The sequence below is a fragment of the Ambystoma mexicanum genome, chromosome 2p (assembly GCF_040938575.1).
Source record: "Ambystoma mexicanum isolate Mex_15411 chromosome 2p, UKY_AmexF1_1, whole genome shotgun sequence".
Classification (NCBI taxonomy): Eukaryota; Metazoa; Chordata; class Amphibia; order Caudata; family Ambystomatidae; genus Ambystoma; species Ambystoma mexicanum.
Window position 1 is genome coordinate 102,426,362 of NC_090923.1, and position 18,324 is coordinate 102,444,685.

General features: G+C 44.0%; 1 protein-coding gene across 3 annotated transcripts in view; it reads left to right on the forward strand.

Annotated features, from left to right (window-relative positions):
- Positions 1-18,324, forward strand: part of LOC138566252 (solute carrier family 26 member 6-like) — a 1,150,832-nt gene that overhangs the window by 999,249 nt on the left and 133,259 nt on the right. The window lies entirely within an intron of this gene.

Genomic DNA, 18,324 nt, shown 5'->3' on the forward strand with positions numbered 1-18,324 from the left:
TATGCAGCTTTTCTCTCCTTCTCAATCTCCAGGGTCGTTCTCTTCCCACCCTCTGTGGTCTTTCCCTCCCTAATCTCTGAGTATCACTCTCCCCAACCTTTGGGTTACTGCTCTCCTCAAATTCGGAGTATCTTTCTCCCAAACCTTTAGGGTGCCTTTCTCACCAGCCATTGCAGTGCCTCTCTCACAAACCATTTGGGTGCCTCTCTCCCCAACCTCTGAAACGCTTCTTTTACTACCTGTGGGATATCTCGCTCCCCAACCTCTAGGCGATCTCCCTACTCCACCACCTTCTGATATTCTACTGATACTCCTTTCTGCTTCCAAGATATCTACTCTTCTCCAACACTCCTCCTCCTTTACTTGTCCCCTTCTCTCCAGCCACCCCTGAAGAACTCTTCTTCTTCAACACACTCCTCCTAGGCTCTGCTTGTTCCTAACCCCCACAGCACTTGGTATCTCTATGCATTTCTTAGACTCCCTCAATCATGTCCCTGGGTTCGTCTTAGATCAATGGGTTGCTGCTGTGCAGAGCCTGAACCTCGAAGCTAAAATTGGTCCATGTTTCTTCCTGGTTTGCTTCCCTGTTGATTACATTTCTGTTTCTGCTCCCTACTCTATCTCTCTTGCTATGACTGAGGCTTCTTCTTGGTGGCCTGCCATCTTGGCTCTTCTGAGTCTTTGGTACCAGTAGGAAGTGGCCAGAAGCCACAGGACCCAAGTGTTCCTATCTGAACCTTGCTGTAGCTGTACAGGAGTGTATGGTTAAATAGAGCCTGCTAAAAGGTTGGCATGGGTGTGGAGCTCACATGTTACCACTATGAGATCCTGCCTTTGAGAATCTATGGCCTCTAGGATGGGTTCTCCACAGGTGCCTCCTGTGCTTCTCTGAAATTCTACCAGTGGCATTAACCTTCTTAAAGTGACAAGTTCCTGTCAGGCTCACCAGTGGGGTTAGGGTAGACCATAGTATAATACACATTCTGCCCCGGGGCCCTGCCTCATGTAGTGAATGGTGGCACATGGCCCTCTTGGACATCCCATCCCCAACAACTTAGACCAAAGTAGGACACTACATCACATGTCCCCCCCACTTTATTCAGGCCTCCCACCTGGGTTTTCTGTGATGTGAGGTGTCGATTAAAGTAGTTGACTTTGTTTGTACATGCCCCACTATGAATTGGTATGGCTGTGGGGCAAGTAAGTATCAAAGTATTCTGGTGTTGGTATCCTTTTCCGGGCCAACCACCCTAGAGTACCATGGTCTTTGATGAGGATGATTTTTCACCCTGTAAGGTATTACTTTAGGGCTTGAACTGGCCACTTCACTGCCAGACATTCAAGCTCTAGCACTGCGCAGTTCCTTCTTCTCGAAAAGAGCTTCCAGCTGATACAGAGAACAGGTTGTTCACAATCTTTGTACACCTTGGGAGGTAATACTTTTAGCCCAAACCTTGGTGTGTCATCCGTTGAAATAATGTGTTGACTGTGTGTGAGTTGATGAAGAGGGGACGATGGCATAATAAACATTTCAGATGATTGTAATCCTCTTTGGTTGCTGGTGCAAGTGATCTTCAATTTGAAGCCTTTGAGGCTGTCGATCAGGGGCCTGGCCATGTTTACGAAGTGTGGGATGAATTGTCTATCAAACAAGTTCACAGAAAGCACAAAGTTCTCTCTTGCTTGATGAAATGTGTCTTCTTTGTCTGGTGTTGCTGCATGGGCACTTAGTAAAGCATGTTGGGGAAGAATTCTTGAGCGTGTCTGCATGGATGCCTTTATGTTGAAAGGCCAATAACCTTTCTTTGGCACACGTGATGGCCCACTGCCCAAATGATATTCAAAATATATTTCAAGCCCTTCTTCCAGATATGATGGAGCTAGAAGAGACTATAAGGCGGGGGGATAAGGGCTTTGGATCTTCTCTTGCAGGTCCAGGCCCTGATATGAAAGTGGAACACTGAGATCCTCTTCCTCTGTGTCCTGAGTTTGCCCTTGACAAGTTTAATGATCCTTCATTCCTCCGAGCAACCCATCATGGCCAAAGAAGGTAGGAGCTGGCTGGGGGTGCACTTGGAGAGCCGAGCAAAGAGGCAAATAATGCAAAACGGATTGGCCAGACTTGCTACCAGCACTTAGTCCCATCACCGTTTAGGAAAGGGGTATTGGATCTTGCTCAGTCCCATCCAACAACTGTCCAGAAGGGAGCGATCAAAACGCAGGGCATTATGCTTAGCCGACTAATGTGTCCAGGGATCTACCAATAAGTAAAGCAGTTCTACAAGCATTGTCCCAATGGTCAAAAGATGTGCAGAGTTGATGTAGGACCGGCCCCGCTGCAACCATTGCCCATTGTGTGTACCCACCTCCCATATTGGAATAGACATCATAAGATCTCTCAGCCAATTCAATGCAGGTAATGTCGCTGTACAATCTGACAGCAGCTTTCCCGGATCCTTTCCTCTATGCAACAATGCCACGCGACAGATTATAATACATCACACTGTCTCGGGAGGATAGCTCATTGGCAACGTGCTCGCCTTGGAAACAAGACGACACGGAGCAACACAGGTTCAATCCCCGGGTCCGTGCTTAGAAACCTCTGGGTATTAATCGCGTTATAAATAACCTATCATATCATATAATTTCTGCAGAGTGGGTTTGCTGTTCAAAAGACGCTCCACGCTCTTTAGGGATCTCTACATTCTTACTGGTTAATAAGAAAGAACTGGGTGACGCCCAGGATATGCTAAAAGAAGAATGGAAGCACAACAGCAAAGGTGGGCAGAACTCTGAATGAGTCTATTGAGAAACAAGGCACATCACCTGCAAGACAGCCAAGACAAGCAGAACCAGGTAAATGAGCACATGGCATGCTAAGGAAATGTGAAGTTGGAGACCTGGTATTAATAACATGACCACTTTGGTTATAAATAATCTACTGGCGCAGTGGCATGGGCATTGCCGGGTCAAAGAAGTCCTAAGCGATTTAATCTAGTGTGTACAAAAAGTGAACTATCAAGACATCACAAGTTGATCTCCTCAAATGGCTCAAGGAATGGAAGGACCCTGTTGAGTCAAAACTGATGGTGATCGCCAAGATCTATTAAAACACTGGCATGAACACTGACTTTCTGAAGATGATTCAGGAAAAACTGATGGCATGCCAAGCCCATGATCTGCTGGATTACCAGACACAATTTGCAGATATCTTTGTAGGCATTCTAGGAAGAATGAGAGGATTAATCTACTGAATCGAGACGCCTCTCAGGAAATCAATATGGATCTACACCTATTCTCTACCAGAAGCCATACGACAAGTGGTCCAGACTGAAGTCAATCATATAACAGCACTAGGTGTTATTGAGCCATCCAGGAGCCATTGCCCCTACCCCCAAACATTTTAGTAGCCAAGCTAGATGGACCCTGTATGTCAGAGTAAAGGGTTACTGGCAAATTTCTTTAGCCACAGGAGAGCAAGAGAAGACAGTCTTTACCGCTACTTCTGGCCTGTACCACTTCACCTAACTACTGTCCGGCCTGCATTGAGAAGAGGCCACTTACCAGCGAATGATGAAGCAAGTGTTGCAACGACATCAAGAATATGTTGGTGCTTGATTTGAAGATAATGTGATAAACAGCAAGGTGCTGCTTGAAACAATGTGTCACCAATCCCAGTTACTCAAAGCCAGTAAAAGATGGGTCTGGCAGCGAAACCCGACAAATGCCATCTGTCCTTCTCCTCAGTCAAACACATGGACATCAAAGAAAGGATGGGATATCCAACCCCAGCATGCCAAGACTGAAGCCATTCAGAGAGTCTGTCTACCAATCGGTTACCACAGTTCAAACTAACTCCCATTTGTAAACACTCAAGCGAAGCACAACCCTAGGAGAAGGGGCACTGGCGTGTACAAACCTGCAAGTATGACTGTTGGGTATGAGTGTTTGGAATAAGGATAGAGTGGAGTTCGTAGTGGGTTGGAGATTTAAATAGAGCTGTGAGAAGGAGATTGAAGGAAGAGAGAAGTTGTCGAGAGAATTGAGCATATAGTGGGAGTGTGGGGAACCGGTGGTGGCATGATAAGAGAGAAATATGTTGTCAGGTGTAGAGAAGATGTTATGGGGAGGACAGCAGGTTGAAGGGGAGCATGTCAGGAGAATTGTACCATGCTTGCCTTCTCTTTATAATTCTATTTGGTCGATATTCTAAAGTCTGCTTCAAATATACTTTCATTTCTCTGCACATGCCGGGGCCCTTCATTCTCAGGCAGACTCACCAGCAAACCATGCCATTGCTGCGAGCGTTCTTCGCAGAGCTGGTTTTCCCGTCTGCACAGAGGTTCATTCGATTCTCGCGTCAGTGATTGCTTTCTTTGCCCCCAGAACCTGCGCAGCTCTGCAGGGCCTCTCCTCTTCTGACCCTGCTGCACACCGTTCACCTTCTGATTACCGGTGATTCTCCTCTCCATTCTAGAATGCTACCGACCTGCTGCAGGCAGCCGTTCACTGCGGATCTTCTCCTGTGAACTGCCGCTGTCACCAGTCTGACTTCCCACCCTGAGTATTCTCTTCTCTTCCCCGATTCTCAAGCTGCAGGTAACCTTTGGGTTTAAAAGTCCTGCACAACTGATTCAATTTTGGACCACTAGAACGCATTTCCTCCCCATTGACTCCTTGTTCTTCTTTTTCATCTCAGTGCCCCAGTCATAATGGCAATTGGAGTCCTCATGGGTTTTGGACTTTCCACAGTGATATTGCTTTAAACACTTGTTGGGCTAGAGATTGTCAGAGCCAAGAGACGTTATATGTACATTATGTGAATTAGTGATCACAACACAATAAGCCATTAGTGTTTTACCAATTTGAGTTTCAGGGGGACTGAAGAATCGGGTGTCTCTATTAATGAAGTTACCACCTGCCTCCTGACACGTCTCCTTTCATATGGTCCTCCCTCATGATGCTGCCCCCAGGGCCTGGTTCAGGTAGCGGCTGCCTCTCCCTGGCCCTATGGGAGGAGACCACTACTGTGGTTTTAGTGATGATTTTGCAGGATTCATCACAATGGGCCTCATTACGACCCGTGTGGTAACCATGGTGCTAGTAGCGCCATGGTTGCCGCCGGTATTTTACCGATTCCGCCATGGTGAATGGCGGAATTACCGCCCCATTCCAAGGTTGGCGGGGCAGTAATTCCCCATTCACGATTGGCCCTTCCCCATTCCCATTTTTCCCCCCATAGGGTTCAATGGAAATGGGGAAGGCGGTAGTTACGGTACCGCAAATTGCGGTACCGTAATTACCTCCAAGGTCCCTTTGCGGGTCCAATCCTTAACGGCTGGTAAAACCAGCCCTTAAGGTAGGGACCTGCAAAGGGACCTCGTAATTCGGCGGTAAGGGGTTAACAGCGCCGCCACCTTCTAGGGCGCCGTTAACCCCTTACCGCCTGGGTCGTAATGAGGCCAAATACCTATTTTTGGAGTCCATAGGACTCATGCAGATTTTTGGCGGCTTTACCATGAGCAGTTAATTCCTGCTGTAAATCTGCCGATTTTTGCCCGTAAGGTGGAGGATTTACATCCGGCTTCTTACTGAGGAAACATCCTCCACCTTACCACCAAAACCTGTAGTACGGCGGTGCGATAATTTGGTGGTAAGGTTACCTTAAAGGAAGTGCTGAACTTTACTGTCACATTTAGTCGCACTGCTGTACCCCTAATGAGGCTCTGTATATTTTGTAACGATTTTTGGCTTTCTAAACCAACACGGGGTGCTTAGAAAAATATTAGTGCTCGACAAATGACTCAACATAAACCACTTCAAGCAGGTTTTTTCTAGACATACTTCCTTGAGTACAATGTTTATTTTGAAGGATTATAGAGCTGCACGAATGATCCTTTAATCCTGGAGCCTACAATTTGTTGTGAAAATAATACTCCCTTTAGAATTTGTTAAACCCATATGAAATCGGAACTATAAAATAATCTCTTCTTTGTAACCCAGAGGTAGAGATAAATGAGCCAATAGTGTGCTCTTGTTCACAGGTCCTGTGGCTGTGTTGGCTTTTTGAAAAGAACATGTGTTGTGTGCTCTCTGTTTATGGTAAGCTAAGCAACCATAATTTGCGCCACCACCGTGCACTGCGAAGACTAACACCCAGGACATGAAAGATGACATCACAAATGTCATTGATGACATCACTGATGACATCATATATGTGGGCCACTTTTTTGTTTGCTGATATGATTAGGCAACTTTTTTTGAGAATCAAAATGATCAAATGATCGAGATTTTGGAAATGAGAATTTCCAAAATTTAAAAGGTGCTATATATCTACACATTAACCTTTTTATATATTCTTAAAAAACTTTCCTTAGAGTTTAATCTGAGCTCATAGTCACATACATGGGGCAATAAGCAGCCTCAAACACACAATTAATTTGTGTGCATGATGATTAACTCTAATGTTATTGTCATTTTTTGTGCTGTTGCGTCTTTCTTCCTTACTTTAGTTTCCCTGTATGTGCCTCTAATGTGTATGCAGTGTGCAATTTTATATGTTTTTATTCTACTAACACAAGTGTGTGGTAAGTTTTCAATTGTTACCTATTTATTCCATGTTTAACGTTACTCAAAACTCTCATAAGGTAGCATTTGTTATTTTACTGTTGGAAATTACCAGATTAAAAATATTGTACTTCTGTGGTGCATGCTGCAGCCATTGCCTGTGTGTATGTATGATTAGGTTCCTCTACTAACAACAACACTAGAATATAATGATTTGGTTACATGAGTACGTTCTTTAATACATTAAGTAGTTCATGATAGGTCTCCTAATCACCCCTAATATCTTGATTCCAACATTATAAAATCAAACCCTTGTAGGAAGTGTTTATTAAAATTAATTTATTATGCAATGTCATCAATGACATTTGTGATGTCATCTTTCATGCTCTGGGTGTTAATCTTAGCAGTGCACGGTGGTGGTGCAGGTTATGGTTGCTTAGCTTACCATAACTGGCAAATTTCTGGGGGGTTTTGGTTTTACTTGTAACCATATGGTCCCTTTAACAAAAAATATGTAATTAAATTTCATAGCTTTTTATTAGGGGAACTTAACATTAACGTCCCTTTAACAATGTTTTTTCAGTGAATTTCATAGGTTCAGAGGTTTTTATTAGTGAACTTAACCATAACATCCCTTTAACAAAGTTTTTTCTGTGATTTTCATGGGTCTTCTACCAGTGCATGCTAATTTCCTACTACTTACTAATGTCATACTTACCCCAATATAGCAACCTTTTTGTCCAATTTACAAAGTTTCACCTTAAACCTCTGCCATTTCTCACATTATTAACACTTCTATACACTTTTTTGCACTGTTTTTGTGTTTGTCTATGTTAGCAAACGTCTGACGTCATCGCAGACTTTCAAGATAGTGTCACATGACCACACACTCGCGCACAGCATGATGACGTGGTCTTGTAAGCGCCTGTGCTTCGCAAACTTTTCGGAACTGCATTTTCAGCTCATCTAGGAACTTCGAAGATCAACAGGTACCCTTGCACAGCTCCTACACCTATTCTTACTCATTATCCATTAACTATCTAGCACACAGCACATACTTGGAAGAATATTATCTAAACTGCTATTTATCTTCAAAATGGCATCAGCTATTGCCATCTCTCCTCCCCAAGAGCCACCACCACCAGCTGGAGGACCTACACAACAACACAAAAGGAGCGCAGTACTTGAAAAACAATGAAGAGGACCAAGAAGATGAGGTAGAGGGAGTGCCTACCTCTAGCACCCAGAGAGAATCATGGATGTGGCAGTTCATTACCACTGTTGGGAATGTTCCAAGGGCTAATGCTACCAAAGTGAATGCACTGAGTGAGTAACTGAGAAAGGTTGTTCCTTTCTTAGGAAGGAGTAGGCTCTCTAACTCCACCTCATCTTCCTCAACCAATGCTGTAACCACACAGCCTACTCTTCTGTGGGACACAAAATCCCACCAGCTACCTTGCAAGCAATACAAGAGGTTGTTGATCCATATCTTTCGAAGACAACAGTACTTTGTATATACTGCAACACACCACTCTGCAGGGCGGAGCAATTTTGAAGTGCTTTTGAAGCTGTAATCAAGGAGCATGAGAAACACTGCCCCCTACCTTAGATGTAACACATGCGTAACATCTTCCCCTGTCCACCTGCCCCTCCATATTTGTGGTTGGTGCCTCTTCCCTGATTTCCCTCCTCACCTTACTTTCTGACCTCTCCTGCACAAAAATGAACAAAACAATACAAAACAAGGAAATGGTTCCTTTAAGAACCACCTTTGACAGTTAAAAAATAGAACTAAAACAAACAATCTTATAGACTCCTTACTATACTAAGAAATGTAGATAATCTCAATAAGGTTTTCAAACATTTCCATTAGCATTTTGCATTATGCTAATGGAAATAATGGACATTTATATACTAGAGAGAAATATAAAAGGACAAACAATTTTCTGTCCCAAGTAATTTTCTCTAGCATACAATAAGGATCATAATCAATGGACTTTTATAACTACCTGCGGTCTCCACAGCCACTTTCCACGCCATTGGATCACTAAAAGACCAGGATGGCATGTGCACACCATCTTTTTAATTGTATATTTGTAACACTCCCTCGATGCCTGTTTTCCAACAGTCACACATCCATCCACCAATCACTTCCAAAAACTGTACACATAACCATATGACCATATTAATCTTCCACACATCAACTGCCACTTAACAATCTTCTGCAACTCCTTTGCATCTGCTTTTCCCTTACTTATGCAAAACAATTTTACACAGTGCTCCTATAAATGCATATATGCATTGTGCAGCGAGAGAAGTGCATAAATAGAAGGGGCAGTACGGGTGGGCAAGTGCTCATGAGTACCCAAGAGGGAAATTCCAAGGGATGCCAAGATGGGAGAGGAGTCCCAAGGATGGGGTGCATCTTAACTGTAACATCCCTTTAACACAGTTTTTTCTGTCAATTGAATAGGTTTTTATAAGTGAACAATTTTAATGGTGCTATATCACTGTATATAAGTTATGTATAATTTCTCTTTTCATACATATTAAAGAACAATAAACCTCCTTTAAGAAACATATTTTTTGCAACACATACTTATGTCCATCAATATCAGCAGCGCATGCTGGGGATGCAAATCATCGTTCAATTGCCACCGGCATAAGGCTGAACCCTAACCCCGGCCCAACCAAACCACCCCTATTATTCACTGCACCTACACTGTATCCTAGCTCATTTTCCACTCTACCCTAATAATGTATCCAATGGTCACTGCCCAGCACTTTGAGGTCATACCAGTGATATATAAGGCGCTATATAAATGCCAAGTAACATAACATAACATAACATGGCCAGTCTCCGAATTCATGGGGCATGGGCTTCGGCCATGACACATTCCCCAATGAAAAAATCAGAGCACACATTTGCATTTGCAGAGGGCCAGGCCCACTACCCAGACACCAAATGTATATCACTAGTTTTTCTACTTGCATTCGTACACTTTGGAAAAATAAAACATAACATATATTTCCAAAAACATGCATCAGGTCCTTGCTAATACTCGTTGCGCAGGTTTGTTGCAATCTAGTCCACCACTTCATGCTGTAACCACAAGTAGAATATTTTTTCCCATTCAAAACTACCGCTTTGCCCAAGCTGCATGCCCCAGTAAGCAAATGACAATACACATTTCTCCTTGCTGACAGCCAGGCCCAGTGCCCAGACAGCAATGTTATATCACTGTTTTTGTACTTACTTTTAAAAAATACGGGACATATTTGCAAAACCATGCTTTGAAGTTCTTGCTGACCCGCCTTGTGCATATTTGCTGCAATCCCATCCAGCATTTCAACCTGTACCCACAAGCAGAATTCTTTTCCCATTCAAACCTATCCCAATTTTCGATAAACTTTACCACATAGCCGGTCCTTGGTGGCCATGCCCACTTTAACCCCATTGTAAGTCCCTCATGACCCGGGCAATCTGGCCACTGCCAATGGCCACAGGCTATACCTCAGTCACCAAAGGTATATCACTATTTTGCGTACCTACATTCACAAAACCATGCTTTCAGGTCCTTGCACAAGTTTGCTGCAAACCCGGCCATGTTTTATTTTTTGAAAAATGTCAAAATGTATGGACAATAAAATCCATTCAGACTTTGCACAAACATTCAAGGTTGGGTCTATAATCGTTCGGAAAACCTTTGTCCACATTTGTCAAATGGCAACACAGTTATAAACCATCTAAAAATGTTGAGACCCCCCTTCTAATTTTACCCCCTCTTGACAAAATCCCACCAGACTTTGTAAACACTTTCATATTTGGGTCTAAAATCTTTTAGCAAACTTTTGTGCAGATTCGTCAAATGGCACCACATTTATAAGCCTTTAAAATATTTTGGGACCCCCCCTCTATAATTGTGTTCCCTATTGACAAAACAGCACCTCCCTTTGTAGAACCTGGTCTGCAATGAAATTCCAAAATGTTATGCAGTTTCATTGAGTGGTGCAAAAGTTATAAGCCATCCAAAAACTGCTTTTCACCAACCCTGTAATGCAGAAATAGGCATAGATGTCCCCGAACATCTCAAAACTGATTCGCGGACATCGGAGCTGGGAAGCCCCTGGTTTTTGGGCTTTTTAAGGCCATATTCCATCCCATCCTCATCACCCCTCACCTCTCCAGACATTGTTTCATTAGTTTGACAAGTCTAATGTTATGTTAGTTAACATGATTTTACTGCTAGGCTCAAGGACACCGGCTGCTATCCGTGAATCCAACATTGCAGGCGTTTTTCAAAAATCTGACGCACATCATGTTTTTTATTGACCAATCAGAGGGCGCGGCCGATGCTCGAGCACATCACGTCGCCCTCTGTACCAATTAGAGACCCGTCCGCGGGCTGAAGATGGAAGTGACTCCATGGACTGAACCCAGATATCACTAATTATTTATGACCTACTTTTTGGCCTTTTTAAAAAAAAAAAAACTAGACGGATTTACACCAAATTTACAAAAGCACACTTTTGGGAACAATCCGTCGCTCTGGCCGAACATTTTTTGTGAAAATCGATCCAGCGATTTGGGCTGTATGCGTGAGCAAATACTTTTCCCACATATTTTGGGACCCGTCCCTATAACTCCCTCCTCCCCCCTGACGAAACCTCACCAAACTTTGCAGGATCAATCTGACAGGGCCTTCTATTTTTTTAACAAAGTTTGGTGAGGGTACGTCCAGGGGGGCCAAGGTATAAGCCGCCCAAAAAGTGCTCTTCCTATGGTTTGATCAACTTAACCATAACTACAGGGCCGCTACCAACTAACATCTACCTATGCAGATGTGTACATTGTAAAGGTTTGATTTGTAAATATATTATATTTGCATAGTCCACTTTGCACCTTAATAAGATGTCAACGGTGTCACAGATGAGACAGGAAACCCTTAAAGTCTTGAGGACAGAACAAGAGTTTTTATTTTCATTTGAGGGGCCTAGGGCCATCCCTCCTTCTCTCTCATTCGTGTCGGAAATCCCTGGTTAGCTATAGAGAGTGTCTATAACCTTCTCTTCTTCAATAGATGGTCTCCTTAAATCCAGGTGATCTAAACTCCCTCAGGGACTTCCTAACTGTCCCTATTCCAGCAATACGTTAATGTTCTAAAGGGATTTTGGATAGTGCCTTGCACATGCTTGTGTAGTCAGGCCTGATTGGTCATGCCCTCTCACTGCATCCCCTCTACTCTTACTACCACTCCTTTCAACTTACTCTTCCCATCAAGTCTCGGTCCCTCCAATATTTCACTCCTCCTACTCCTCACATCCATCCTGTGATCCATTGCTGGACTGCCCTATTCTGGTTACTGCTCACCTCCACCCGCTACAACACTCCTCCTCCTGCTACCATACTCCTACCACTCAACCACCATCCTTTCCCTCTTTACCAGCCTTCTAATACTCACATCTTACACTACCTTTTCTACACACTTGTTTCACATACACTCACACCACAATCTGCTGCTCCTTCCTTCCTCCTGCTTGTCTCTTGGTCATCCTCCACCTCCTCTACTGACCTTATCCGGTACAACCATAACTTCCTGTTTCCTGTCTTCCTTTAAATATCCATCCCTCCCTAGGAATTAGTCCTCTTTCACTATCTAACCTTGGCTGCTCTCCCCATCTGGGAGGTGTATGTGCACAGGAAGCTTTAACAAGGTGCTAAAGGCCTGTCAACTGGTTCCATGGGGGTTTGCCGCTTAATGGCAGCTTACGAAGATCATTCCAACAGTTCATGTTTTAGGAAGTTGTCTCCCTCACAAGGGCCCGATGGGTCCGTGGTAATGTCCCTTGTAGTTTAGTGGATGTATGTGGGAACTCCCGCCAGTGCATTCTGGCGGGACTGCAGTGTCTGTGTGATTGCTGTGTATGCTTGCAAATTTCTGCTGTGGCTCTCGCTCACCTACCCGTTCTCCAGGCTGGCTCTTCATGGGGTGAGAGTCACTTGGTAGTGGAGGGCTTTTATTTCTGGTGTGGGTGATGTCTGTTGAATTGTTTCTTCGTTTCTCATGGGTTGCTCAGGCTGACAATCTGGCATTGCTTTAGATCTGTAACAAGAAGATGAACGCTGACAAACATTTTTGTCAAGAGGCAATGTAGGAGATAAGGGTTGTTACAAAGGCAGGGCTTGCAAAATCTACTAGTCTACTCGCAATGGAGAGGAGATTTTATGAAGGACGAGTACCATTTGCATGGTACTAGACCTTTCTGGCAAGTATGGGGAGGTTTGAAACGTTTATTTGACATTAATGCAAACAAACTTTATTTGCAATAAATGGCAAATAAATGTTTCAGTACACATGGCTGGCCTTTCAGTGGCAGCATTGTGCAAAATATGAAGTGTGCTTATGACGACAGGCACCATTTTGCAGAAAACACTGGTAAATGTTTTGTCTCCAGTCACCATCTCTTAGGTCGAGTATGTAAACAAAGGAACTGACCCTGCAGATCCAGTGGGATTTTTAAGAATTTGCAAGACCTGAAGGGGGAGGGTGAATTGGGCCATCTCTGCTGCAGCAGACCACCTCAGGGTAGGGCGGGATCAGGAAGGCTTCCTGGTAGGCCTCTCACCACCGGTTGAGAGGGGTTCCCATCCCCTCTTGACAAGGCCTTATTACTGGCCTTGTAATAATGGTTTTGTTGCAAAGGGATGGCATTGGCTTAGAAGTCTTATCCTGTGGTCTGTGGCCCACACCAATGTGGTTACTGGTGGTTCTCATGATATGTCTGCTTTACACCAGACCTTTTGCTTTTGTTTGTGGTGATTTATGTGTCCCGAATTGTGGGTTTTGAGTTGAGGGTAGAAAAATGTATCCGCTTGAGATTGGTCTCTTGTTTTGAGCTAGGTCCTCCTGATTGGAAGGTACTACGGATGGAAGTTTGGTTGTACCTCTGTCTTGAAATTGTGGCATTCTCATTTGGGACTTCAAATGTGTTGTTCCTGGTTTGTTACGGTTAAATGGGAATCAATACCAGGAACACACAGCGCAAAATTCTTGTTCAGACCGTCAGAACGTCCTGCTTGCAAAAGCCAAGACCCAAGTATACTTGATTTGATTTTGAATATTTATAACACGCTCGTAAGGGACTAAACGGTATAGCGGCGCAGCTGGAAATTAGAAATTGACCAAGCAGATTATAGACTAAAGCTAGAAACAAATTCAAAGCAAGAGTTCTCATCGTCACATAATGATATTCTATTATCTAAACAGGAACGTTTTTAGTGCCCTACGGAATTGATGAAGAGTCTCCAAAGCCCTGATCTCTCCTGGAATACTATTCCACAGTTTTAGGCCAAAAACAGCAAATCTTCTATCAGATAGAAGAGGAAATACGCAGCTGGTCTTTTGTTCGTAAGCACCTTGGAGGCTGGTAGCAGCTAATCTTATCCCTCAGGTAGACTGGTGCAGATCTGTTTAAACATTTAAAGATGAGGCATGTCACTTTAAATTTGATACGCTCTTCCACTGCCAGTCAATGAAGTGCTCGGTGAGATGGAGATAAATGAGCTGATTTACTCAGCCTGCAGACCAATCTAACAGCTGCATTCTTGGCCTTTTGAAGTCTATGAAGTTGTTTGGTTGGAATGCCCATCAGCAGGCTATTGCAGTTGTCCAGCTGGGCATTAGTTAAGGCCTGCACCACTGTTGCGTGATCTTCGTCTGGAATATATGGCAAAACCTGCCGTAGCAGTCCCAATTAGTAGAAAATTGCCTGTACCTTGGTTCCTACTTGTCCTTCGCTACCCAGATTGTCTTGCCAAATGCATCCCAGATTCTTTACCTTGCCTAAATGTACAACCTAAAGATTGGGAACTGACAGTTCTTTGAATGCTGTGAGTAGATGTCTAGGTCCAAACAGGACCAACTCTGTTTTGGACGCATTCAGTTGGAGCTGCTTATTAGTAGACATCCACTCACGGACTTCTTCCAGGCAATGTTTAAAACTAATGAAGGTTTCCTCAAAGACACCAATTTTGATGAAGATCTGGGCATCGTCAGCATAAGAATGATAACTCATCCCGTGACGTCTCAGGATCTCCATCAACGGTTGAAGGCATAGATTAATGTAGTGTGTTTGTTTGTTTGTTTATTATTTGTAATGCGCCATAATACCCTGGGGTAACAAGGTGCAGCAGTTACAAGAATTTGCAAGGCTTATTTGCGACAATAATGATATATACATACACATATACACAAAAATGATAGTAGCAAAGGAATATATTCATATATACAGGTTAACACATGTGAATACAGTATGTCCAGATGGCAGAGAAGGGTGCAGGTCTTTGGCTCGGTGTGTTTAGAGGGCTTGCGTCTTCAGCCAGGAGATAATTTTGGATCGGAAATTTTGATAGGGTAAGTCCATTCTGAGAGTAGGTGGTAGGGAGTTCCACAGTTTAGCCGCTTTCACTGGGAAGCTGTTGCCTCCTATAGTGGAACGTTTGTAGTTGGGGACAGAGAGGCAGTCTCTTTATACTGTTCTTGTCGGTCTCTGAGAAGTCTGTCTGTGGAATCTGTCAATCAGGTAGATAGGGGCAGCATTATTGAGGGCCTTGTGGTTGAGTGAAGCAGTTTTAAGGGAGATTTTATCTTTGATGGGGATCCAGTTGTTCTGTTGGCTACATACTGAGATATGATCTCTTCTAGAGATGCCCAGAGCCGCTCTAAGTGCGTTATTCTGGAGAATTTGTAATTTACTAATAGTGGCTTTGGGGGACCCAAGATAAAGAGCGTTGCAATAGTCCAGACGAGACAGTATAAGGGCTCTGGCAAGGGTCAAGCAGCTAGTGTCAGATAGAAAGGGTTTGGCTGCGCGGATCAATTTACACGTGTAGGCCGTGGAGGAGGCTAGTGAGTTCACCTGTCTATTGAAGGAGAAATTGGAGTCCAGATAGAAGCCCAATGTTTTAACTTCATGTCCCACCCTAATAGTGTTGCCATCAAGCATGAAAGATGAGTAGGCCGAGCTTAATTTCTTCAGGCTGGCAGTGGTGCCCAAGGTGATGAGTTCAGTTTTATCATCATTCAGGCATAGACCGTGTGTGGCCATCCATGCCTGGATGATGAGGATGATGATGTACACTCTATTCACCAATGCCAAATCCTTCCCATAATCTCCAGAAAGCGGAAGGAGGATCCGGGTATCATCTGCATAGTTAGTGTAGGTGATAACTAGATGATCCAGATCATCGAAAAGGGGCTTGGTAAATATATTGTACAATGTGGGGGAGATCCCTGGGGTACGCCACAGGTGATGGGTATGGGGTTGGCGGCATCTATAGGCTAGAAAACCCTCATGGTTCTGCCGTTGAGGAATGATCTAATCCATGTAATGGCCTCGGTGGAGAAGTGGGCAGATGTATGTAAGTGTGTGCATAGGACAGAGTGGTCAACCAGGTCAAATGCTGCAGAGAGGTCGAGGAGGAGGAGTAAGGCAGCTTGGCCATTATCTCTGAGCAGATCAATCTGTGTTTTAAGGTCAATAAGGGCTGTCTCAGTCCCGTGTTGGGGACGGAGGCCAGATTGTCTGGTTCCTAATAGGTGATGTTCTTCCAAATACTTCTGAATTTGTACATAAGCGACCTTGTCCAGGATTTTTAGAAGGAATGGTACGGTCGTTATGGGTCTGTAGTTTGTGGGCGTAGCCGGGTCAAGTGTTTTTTTTTTTAATAGGAGTAATACCCAGGATTGTTTTAGGGTTGATGGGATGGATCCAATGGAGAAGGAGGCGTTGATTAACTTTGTGATGAATGGGGAGAGGCCGCTGGCAGTGTCTTTAATAAGCTGTGCCGGGCACAGATCTCCCTGGCAGTTGGAAGGTTTCAGTGACAGGATGATTTTTTCAACTTCAAGTGTGGTGACTTTGGTGAAGTTGAAGCGGGTAGGTTCCATTGAAGTCTTCTTTTCAGGTGATTTGGGCAAGTAAGGGTTATTCAAGGAGGCTTTTTTGCAGGATATTTTGTTTTGTAGAGTAGCGATTTTGTTGGCTAGGGCGTTTTGGATTTCGGTACACCAATTCTTGTCTTTGATGCAGTTATCTGGAGGTGGTATGGGAGTTTCTACTTCTTTGAGTATAGAAAAAAGTTACTTCATGTTTGATTTAGCTTGGGAAATACGGGAATCAAAGGAGGTACGTTTTGCTAGGAAAATGTCTTTTTTGTACAGGGCTGCTAGTTTAGTGAGTTTGGTTTTGTTGGCTGCAGATGGGTCTTTTTTCCAAGTGGCCTCACAGTTTCTTTTTTGCTGTCTTAAGTTTTTAAGGAATGGTGTGTACCATTTGTTCAGATGCATTTTGGGCTTACTTGGTCTGAGTTTCAGAGGGGCGATAAGGTCCGGGGAGGTGGACATAATTTTATCATATTCCTCGACCAGAGTCTCAGGATCCAAGTTGTCAGGGAGTGTGTTGAGTGTAGGGAGTAAATGCGGGAGGAGTCTCTCCGCAGTGATATTCTTTTTATTTTTCGTGAGTGTGGGGGGAGCCCTACTAGTTGGCATGGGTGGAGGTCTGGTGGTGGAGAGCGAGAACGATACCAGGAGGTGGTCAGTCCAGGCGAGTGGTGAGATGTCGGTAATATTAGCTAAGCAATTATAGTCAGCCACCCAATCTAATATTCTACCTTTGTCATGGGTAGGTTTCCGACATCTTTGGGTAAATCCTAATTCAGTGAGGGTATTAAGCGTGGTAATAGCAAGATGGTGGATAAGATAGTATTACGATCGTCATCAAATGTGCCAATTGGACCTAGAGGGCGATAGATCACATGGATATTGAGGGTTTGGGCATTGGTAATGGGAACTTTGACTGAGAGTAGTTCGCAGGAAGGGACATTGATGGTAGTAGCTAATCTCATAGTAAGACTACATTTATGAATAATGGCAACACCACCTCCTCTAGAGTTGGGTCGGTCTTGTGATTTTCAGGAACTGCAAGCATGAGCATAGGGCCTGCTGCCGGATGAAGCCACGTCTCTGTGATAGCAAGGAGGTCAAGGTCTTCTTTAGTGTAGTGGTGACAGTGAGGACCCCTGCGGTACACCACATCCTGTAGTGATGGAATCTGTAGTGAAACCGCCAAGTTTAACATATTGTTGACGGTTCAAAAGGAATGATTTAAACCATTTAATGGCATGCTCTGAGACTCTGCCAACCATCTTCAGCCGATCAAGCAAGGTGGTATGGTTCACCGTATCGAAGGCAGCGGACAGGTCTAACATTACTAACAGTGAAAGTTCGCCCCGCTCAGTGACTTCTAAAAGCTCCTTCTGAACCGCTAGCATGGTCGTCTCTGTTCCAAACCTGGGTCAAAAACCCAATTGAAAGGGGTCAAGGAGTGACTCTTCTTCCACGAAATCCTGCAACTGGCGGGTAACTACTTTCTCCAAGATTGTCCCCAGCCATGAGAGTCCTGCAATCGGTCAGTAGTTCTGGAGAACCATGGGATCCAGATTAGTTTTTCTTAGTAAGGATGTTAGAATTGTATTCTTTTATTTATGAGGCACTGGGTCCTGATTCAAAGATTTATTGATGAACTCAGTCAGAAATGGTGTAATTTCCTGGGCCATACGCTTTGCTGCACAAGAAGGCAGGGGAAATAAAGAGTCATTTTTTCAGGGCTTTAACTAGCAAACATACATAGTTCTCTGATTCATGGTGAAAATCAAAACAGACCGTTGGGGCTACTACCCCCGGCTGCACTATT